The sequence below is a fragment of the Biomphalaria glabrata genome, chromosome 7 (assembly GCF_947242115.1).
Source record: "Biomphalaria glabrata chromosome 7, xgBioGlab47.1, whole genome shotgun sequence".
NCBI classification, from domain to species: Eukaryota; Metazoa; Mollusca; class Gastropoda; family Planorbidae; genus Biomphalaria; species Biomphalaria glabrata.
This window is the reverse complement of record NC_074717.1, coordinates 6410920-6420493: the sequence shown is the minus strand read 5'-3', so window position 1 is coordinate 6420493 and position 9574 is coordinate 6410920. Positions and strand designations below refer to the sequence as shown.

The 9574-nt window shown below is 35.2% G+C and overlaps 1 protein-coding gene across 1 annotated transcript in view; it reads left to right on the top strand.

Annotated features, from left to right (window-relative positions):
• The first annotated feature begins 262 nt into the window (after positions 1-262).
• The window catches only part of LOC106062035 (xanthine dehydrogenase/oxidase-like), a 53131-nt gene continuing 43819 nt past the window's right edge, over positions 263-9574 (top strand). Inside the window, exon 1 of the mRNA XM_056036015.1 lies at positions 263-423. The gene's annotated coding sequence lies outside the window, so the exon portion shown is untranslated. The remainder of the gene's footprint in view (positions 424-9574) is intronic.

The following is a 9574-nucleotide window of genomic DNA, read 5'->3' as shown; positions in this document are numbered from 1 at the left end:
TTTATCTACACGTAGAGTACATCGTTGATTATACAGACGTCGGGGCCTTCGGGTGAAAAGGGGCATTTATATAACTAGTCTGGTAAATGTGTTAACTTCGTTTCAGCGTGAACTCCGGTATGATGAAATCCTTGTATACATTTCTAGCAGACGTCTGAAAGAACTCGGTGTCCTTTGGTTCTCTTTCATCCCCGCACTCGCACTCCCCTCTCTTCCCGACCAGTGCTTTCAAGCCATTTCATTGGCTAAATATAATTCACGTCCCCTCCCTTCTTGATTCGGCATGTAAACATGGTGGGGTTCTCTCCCCCTTATTTTGCTATCGTTCATATAATTTGTTATTACGCCTGTGTTAACTGTGTCCGTGCTTATAGCTCAATATTCTAAAACAGGTTTTTAATAATGTTCTTTGCAGACACATAGGTAGGTGCTCTTTTATATGCAGTTATGTTTATTTTTACTATTACTTCCTACACAAAAGAACTAGACTAGATCTAGAAATCTGACAACAGTTAGGCCTACCACTACAAGGACAAAGGGAGCTAATTTTGATATTATAACATATATTGGGATTGATTGTCTCCCTTTCCAAGGGCCTAAATACTATTTAGCCTATCTTTCAGCCATTCGTGTGGTAAAATCTAAACGGCTTCCTGCACACGAGTATTGTGCACGCACTGTGCATTGTTCATTATACAAAATTGACATTTCATTACACCAGTGATTCCCAAAGTGGTCTATATAGACCCCCAGGGGTCTATGAAGACTTCCAGGGGGTCTACGAAAGGGAAAAAATAAATTGGGGGTCTACGAGATGTCCACGGGGGTCTACGATAATAGATTTCATTTAAGAAGGATGTGACTTTAATTTTTATATCCCATTAATGTAATTCTTTCATAAACCAATATATTATGTTTACCTAATCCATTAGATATTTATCCTGCTATTCAAACGAAAAATTGTTGTATTTAATTTCTATACTTATTTAAATAGCTTAATTTTGTCTACATGTAACTAATGTTTCACAAAAATAATGTAGATTTTACAGCTTTGATTATTTAAAATTGGGATTCATTCCTTCCTTGCCTAAGTGCCCTTTTATGACAATATGAAACTAATTACACTAGAAGATCATTTGAGACAATGCCACCCTGACAAAACAGATGAAGATTTGAAAATCTTTCAAATACTCAAACATAAATTTCAGAATATACCCACAGAATCTCTTAGACATCATATAGAGAAGATGATGGTTTGTGAGCGGCTTACAATATCTCTTTATTTATAGCAAAATACGGAAAACATTCATTTTACCAGCTGTTGTAGTTTTAAAATCTGTTTTACACAAACCTATATCTGATTATTATTAAAAGAATTTCTTGAAGCAACAATATAGTTCATGGACTCATAGGTGGCATGAGTTGTAAAATTAAAAGCTTCTTATGCAATTCTTTGCAAACGAGTTTGGGATCAGGGGCGTCGCAGGCTCTGACAGGGTGTAGTGCTTTGTGTCTGCTCCTTATTTTTCTTCAGGGACGACCCACGAAACCTTTCCCATATTTGGGTATAGCTGTGAGGCAGCAGAGTTTTGCAGTCATAGTGGGAAGTGTGGTCGAGAGGCCAAGTCTGCTTGAACTTGGTTTGGCTTGGCTACCTAGAAGGGGGCTCGAGGTTCGACACCCGACTCGGGCAGAGTTGTGTTTACTGAGCGCCTAAAGGCAGCACGGAAAACCAACTCCTAGATACCCCCTCCACCCACTGGTCCACAAAAGAGATTGGATCAAAAGCGCTCTGAGCATGCTATAAGCATGAAAGTAGCGCTATATAAAAGCTATAATAATAATAATAATTTTTCCTTCTGCTAGGTAGGTAGAAGGCCAAGGCTAATGAGCCCTTCCTGCCAAAAGCTTACTGGTTTAGGTGACAGTTACTCGCTTTCGCTCCTTCTCCTTTTAGTAAAAACAGTTCCGCAGCACCACTATTTGAGCCACACATGAAAGATCAAGATATTCACGAGAAACTGCTCTTTGCGAAAACTTTTACAATTATGGCAAATTAATTAATTAATATTTAATGTTTGAAGGACTACTTCATAGAACAATAAATTCCTATACGAAATATAATATCCATAGCAACGGATGATAAACTTGCTATAAAAAAACAACATATTTCCAGCGTGTTTAGTGATTCCAGTAATAAATATTAATTGTTATTTAATTGGTTTAAATTTTAATTTTATCTATAAAAAAGATAGATCTCTATAACTTACAGTGTCGCTTTAAATTAATTTTTCACTCTTTAACTCACTACAGTTGGAAATTAGTTTTTTTTTAAAATGTTGATGAATTTAAAAATGCAATACAAAATATGTAGGGGGTCTACCGAAAATCAGAAAACATGGCAAGGGGTCTACGAGACAAAAAAGTTTGGGAACCACTGCATTACACAATTCACCTGCATGCACCGAAGACACCTAAAAACACGAACATTAATGTAGACTGTCTCCGCTGTATTCTTTTACGCCCCAAAACACAAGAGGCTCCTAGCTTGACTTTGTATGTGCTTCCTATTTAAATACACATGCCCATGGATGGACTTCCTATGTGAAGTATGTGTCTTTAGACACAAATATAGATCAATACGCTCAAAGCTTGACATCCTGTGTCTTTTGGCCCATATATGCAGGGACAGCATGACTATAAGGAGGCAAGGTGGCTGATTGGTAGAGCACCTGGCTTCCGTCTGAGGGCTCTGGAGTTCGAATCCTGGAATTTTTAATTTTGGGATCTTTAAGGCGCCTTTGAGTGCTCTTAGCTCAAATAGATACCCGACAATAGTTGGAGTAAAGTAAAGATGGTTGGTCGTTGTGCTGGCCACATGACACCCTCATAAACCGTGGACCACAGAAACAGATGTCCTTTATATCTTGTCATCTTCTGACCCATAGATTGCAAGGTCTGAGAGGGGACTTTTTAACATGCTTATAAGTAGTATATATATTAGTACATTTAGGTAAAAATTCGTGAGCTTTGAACAAAAAAATTCAGAGAATTTAAAAGATTTTTTTCTTTACTTGTGTTTTTTTTCCCTTTGTTCTTTTACTCATTCTTTTGTGTGAACCTGTTCTCTTTCTGTCATTTTTTAAACAAAGCTTTATACTGGCTCACTCTGACTGTCTGTCTGTCTGTCTGTCTGGTACAAATTATGACAACGTTATTTCTCCCACGTCTCATTCTCGGATCAAGTTGCAACTTAGCACAATATTCATGGTTCCTAACAAAACATGAATAAAAAATCAATCAGTTAATTAATTAAATAGTGATAATTAATTAATTAATTAATTTGTTGGTTTCTAACAAAACATGAATTTGAAAAAAATCAATCAATTTATTAATTTATTAGTGATAATTAAATAAGAAAATTAATTTGTTATAAAAAGGGACATAAATATTACAGCATTGAGAAATATTGATGTCAATGTGGAGTTCTTCTCCTTAGATAATCATGCTTTGTTTTAAAAGTATTTTTACAAATATTTTGCTTATTTCATTTATGACACATTTGAAACGAAGGAGCATTGCCTTCATCATACCATCACACACTCGTACACAATTGAAATGATTATACTATGGACACAAGTGTACAAGCCCGCAATATTCAAAATGGTCAGCACCATAATAATCTCTTTAAATGATGCAATTTAATTGATGTACATCTTAGCTTTTATCATGAGAAGCATTCGATGGAATGTTTTTTTAGATATACATCAAAAGTGATATATATCTATTGCTTGTGCTTCTAATAGTTCTGCCCTGCGAATGAAATCTCATGTTCCCTCTCCTATAAGAAATTCATTCCAGTGTAACCGTACAGCATGCTAGCTGCTCTTTAACTCAAAGAGTTTACTGTCTAATGGGGGGGGGGGCTCTAGAAAAAATGCGAAAAACTCATTTACATATGGACAAAAAAACATTGAATACAGATAGTAAATTATTGGCATCTGAATGAATAAAATTGTGTATATTCTGATATCTACGTTATTTAGGAGTGCAATCTGTCCAAGCTAAATATTTTCGTAACTTTTAGAGACCTTCGATAATACGTGTGTGTGTGCATTTATAGTCTTCGTATAATCATTGCACTTCATGGAAGTACTTTTTTAACCTAACTTTTGATCGGGGACAATTATAGGGTAAAAACCATAAAGTATAGTCTGTGGTAAAAACTAACGGCCTATTTGAAAAAAGGAAAAAAAAAAAACACATTATATTCAATGTTTATGTGAGTCTCTCTCTCTCTCGTTCTCTTTGTTGGTTTTATTATTGTGATTTAGTGTCAACCTACTTATGCCAGTTTTTCCAGACGATACACCTCAAAATCATTTTCGTTTGCTTGCGAAAATTAGATCATGCTTATCTTCCCTTGCGAATGTTAGTGTTTTTTTTTTTTGTTTCGTTTTCGGCCTAAATTAAAAATACATATCGGTACGTTCCTTCCAAGAGGAAGACAGCTTTTCCCTACGAGTATCCTTGTGTTAATCTAGCCCAGTGGTTCCCAAACTTTTTTTTGTCTCGTAGACCCCTTACCATGTTTTCTGGTTTTCGGTAGACCCCCATGTTCAACTTGCAAATTTTTTCAAATTCATCAACATTTTAAAAAAAAAACTAATTTCTATCTGCAGTGAGTTGAAAAGTGAAAAAGTAATTTAAAGCTACTTACTAAGTTCTATAGATCTATCTTTTTTTATTGATAAAATTCAAATTGAAACCAATTAAAATAAAAATAAATATGTATTGCTGGAATCACCAACCACACTGGAAATGTCTTTTTGCAGATTTATGATCCGTTGCTATGGATGTTATAATGTAATGAATGTAATAAATGACCCCTGTAATACTTTTTGCTAAACATTACTTACAAAATTAGGTTCTTTAAATTATTATTGAAATTAAATACAATAATTTTTCATTTGAATAGCAGTATAAATATTTTAACTATTAACTAAGATACTATTCATATATTAGTGTATGAAAGAATTACATTAATGTGATGTAAAAATTAAAGTCACGACGTGCTTAAATAAAATCGTAGACACCTTTGGACATCTCATAGACCCCCAATTTGTTTTTTCACTTTCGTAGACCCCTTGGAAGTCTTCGTAGACCCCTGGGGGTCTAGATAGACCACTTTGGGAATCACTGATCTAGTCGTTAATGTTGATGAGAGACTAAAACTCTACTTCGTCAGTGATTTGGATGAGGCCAAGCGTTAAATAAGGCCTGAACACTAGCAGCTTGTGGTTGGTCTAAACTGCCCACAGGTTGCGACGTCGCAGGTCAGTGCTCAAGCATTCTGTTACGATTGGCCTCGAGTCATGCTGCAATAGCTATTGTAAGATAAAAGTACTTGTATGAATGTGTTCCAGCCCATGGAACTAGAAATTTGAATATATGATTTTTTTATTTCTGCGTAATTTATTAGGTTGTGTTTTTGTAATAGTGTTTATCTGATTTTTTGCTATGCTACTTTAGTTTTTGGAGGCGCGGTGGCTGAGCGGTAAAGCGCTTGGCTTCTGAGCCGGAGGTCCCGGGTTCGAATCCTGATGGAGACTGGGATTATGAATTTTGGGATCTTTGGGCGCCTCTGAGTCCACCCAGCTCTAATGGGTACCTGACATTAGTTGGAGAAAGTAAAGCCGGTTGGTCGTTGTGCTGGCTACATGACACCCTCGTTAACCGTAGGCCACAGAAACGACCTTTACATCATCTGCCTTATAGATCGCAAAGGTCTGAAAAGGGAACTTTACTTTTACTTTAGATTTTAGTCTTCTGTCTACTTCCAGATCTAGTCAGGGTCGGCCTTAGGCCATAAGCAAACTGAGCAGCCACCTAGGTCCTCAAATGAAGAGAAAAAAATGCGAAACTTGTGTCAGATCTCAAACATCGTAGAGCACTATGACTCTATATTTACATGTCTAACTCGGCGATATATCAATTACAGTTGGGCTGATTTTTATTACATTGCGTAATTCTATGTTTTCGCAGTGCCTTTCTTTTTTTTTGGGGGGGGGGGGGCTTCAAATTCACTTTTCCTAGGACCTCCAATTATCTAAGGCCGTTGAAATTGTCCGATATGACAGTAGTACGTCGTGTTAACTTGGAAATTGACGTCGCACTTTTGGCGGAGTCACTTGATGAGTGGCCAGTGGCCTAAACCCTCCACTACTTTTATGACGCCTTTTTTTTATCGGTCAGTGCATCGTAAATTTGTTAGTGTATTTCACATTATTTCACAAATTGTGTTACTTTAATACAGACATATTAACTCATTCTCTCGTAATTATGTTTCCACGTTTCGACAGAACTCTTCATTTTGCTCATTACTAGTCCACTCCACTTCTATGATTAAACTTCAATAACCTATTCGTTTGTTATCAGACACTGTTTTATTTTGGTCTAGAATTAAAGGGAAAGGCGTGCTCGTTTTCTAGAACGCAGTCAAGTTTATAAAATCAAACATTAATTTACTTTAACGAGGTCAAATCAACGATGGAGGAGAAAAAGAGTTAAAACATTTTAAATGTATTTTCTATGATAGGCCTACTTTTAACATTGCCTTTGCCAAATGATATTTAAAGAAATCCAAGACAAAAACATATAGATCTAGGTTAGTTTAAACATTATATCTTATGGGGATTTTTATACATGGCGGAAAACCTAAAAATAGAAAGCATTATGATGTATCTGATGTACACAAATAAAGGTATTGTTGATAAGTTTTGTTTTTAAAAGTTATATGAGTTTGTTTTTTGTTATATTGTTTAAGCCATGAAGAATCAATTTATTTCTAAGCTTTTCCATTTGTAACATTTATTTAGTTGCAAGTTGGCAAGTTCAATTTAGCGTCCTTGGCATTGTGTAGCTCATTGTGAGAAATCTCCATTATGCTTTCAATGTCATTTTAGTGTGTTTACAAATCAGTTTATAGAGTGTGTGCTACATTAAGTTACCATAGATTGTGTGCTACATCGAGTTACCATAGATTGCGTGCTACATTAAGTTACCATAGATTGCGTGCTACATTAAGTTACCATAGATTGTGTGCTACACCGAGTTACCATAGATTGTGCGATACATTAAGTTACCATAGATTGCGTGCTACATTAAGTTACCATAGATTGTGTGCTACATTGAGTTACCGTAGACTGTGTGCTACATTGAGTTACCATAGATTGTGTGCTACATTGAGTTACCATAGACTGTGTGCTACATTGAGTTACCATAGATTGCGTGCTACATTAAGTTACCATAGATTGCGTGCTACATTAAGTTACCATAGATTGTGTGCTACATTAAGTTGCCATAAATTGTGTGCTACATTAAGTTGCCATAAATTGTGTGCTACATTAAGTTACCATAAATTGTGTGCTACATTAAGTTGCCATAAATTGTGTGCTACATAAAGTTGCCATAAATTGTGTGCTACATTAAGTTGCCATAAATTGTGTGCTACATTAAGTTGCCATAAATTGTGTGCTACATTAAGTTGCCATAAATTGTGTGCTACATTAAGTTGCCATAAATTGTGTGCTACATTAAGTTGCCATAAATTGTGTGCTACATTAAGTTGCCATAAATGGCGTGCTACATTGAGTTACCAAGAGGATTCTGACGTCGTGAACTCTTATAACTGAAGTCAGTCTTAATTAGCAAATCTCGCGGAGATATGTTAACACGAGGTGATCGATATGGTGGTGTATTAAAGGCCATTGTTACTCTATCATGTTGGGTGGAGATTATTTTTATTATGTTCGATTAAAACTATAAGCAGCAAGCATATGCTAGGTTCGACTCTAGTACCAGATATAGATCTATCTTGTAAGCTCGATTGGTAGACTAGGCTACCTGTGAGAAATTTTGAATCTGCCAGAACTTATAAATTCATTAAACTAGGTCTCATTTCTAAATCTTCCAGATTTTTTTTTATATTTCTTCATACTATTAGTACCTTTTAAAATCTACCAGATTTATTTATTTATTCATTCTAAAGGTCTCTTGTCAAAATCTACCAGATTTTTAAAAATTTCTTCATACTATAGGTACCTTTCAAAATCTACCAGATCTATTTATTTCTTTATACTATAGACCTCTTGTCAAAATCTACCAGATCTATTTATTTCTTTATACTATAGACCTCTTGTCAAAATCTACCAGATCTTTTTATTTCTTTATACTATAGACCTCTTGTCAAAATCTACCAGATCTTGTTATTTCATCATGCTATAGACCTCTTGTAAAATCTTTCAAGTTTATTGGACTAGGCTTCCAGTCTTATTTTACAAATCTAGATTGATTAGATATATTAAACCCTCACTAAGAGTCTCCAGAGTCTATCTATTAATCCTTACAGGCTTTGTCGCTTGTCTATCCCAAATGTATCTTACAGTTGCATTTAATTTCAATTTATTTCAAACGTACATTGAGGTACCCTATCAATTCATCTGTAGTACATTTAGTGTAGGTAAACCAGGTCGAATGTAACAGCCAGAAATGTCGTTTTAGGACCATCTGAATTAATGCTCTGGTTCAACTATCCAAAAGTTTCGTTACATAAAACGAATAGAAAAAAACAAAAAAAAAAAAAAACACTTAAAGTCGGTGGCTCAATATTTTGTTTTTTTGTTGTTATTGACGTCGCCGTCACAGGAAAATTCCATCGATTGGACCAGTGCGAGGCTAGGTCACTGTGACATAGAGGCAGTTGATTCAGCCGTAGTTAGAATCTATAAGAGAGGCGTCAAATCTATGTCGAATCTCAGAAGTAAATAAATGATTAGAGCTTTCTGGATCTGGGATGGACAAACTTTTTTTTAGTTCTTGAGCCACAGAAAACGAAATAATTTAACGAGTTCTTCTATATGAAAGATGCAAATAAAATCTAGAATAAATAGAATTGGCTTTTTGCAGTTACAAAAATAAAAGTACTTCAATAAGCACACACAATTTTGTGCTGATTTGAAGATGATATTCGATTTAAAACACACACTCGCACTGACTAACTCCAATAAAAAAAAAATTCTCTAGATTTGTTAGTTAATTGTCAACACCTTTGTGTACTTGGAGTATGACAAAATATGTAGGTCACAGTTGGGTCTAAGGGGGTCTGTGACTGAGTGGTAAAGCGCTTGACTTCCGAACCGAAAGGTCCCTGGTTTGAATCCTGCTGAAAACTAGAAAATATTAATCTTGTAAAATATTTTGCTTATTTTATTTATGATCTTTTGGGCGCCTTTGAATCCACTCAGCTCTAATTGACACTTGACCGTAGTTGAGGAAAAGTTAGTCGTTGTGCTAACCACAAGACACCCTCGTTTAGTTTGGGAAACTGAAACAGATGACCTTTACATCATCTACCGTATAGATCTCAAGGTCTGAAAGGGGAAATGTGCTTTTTTAAATAACAGAAGATTTATTTGTTAAACATTGATATAGGTATTACGTAAATATTTTTATAAAGAACTTCCATATCTTATAAGATGATAAAAAAGATACATTGTGCACTATTCATTATCTT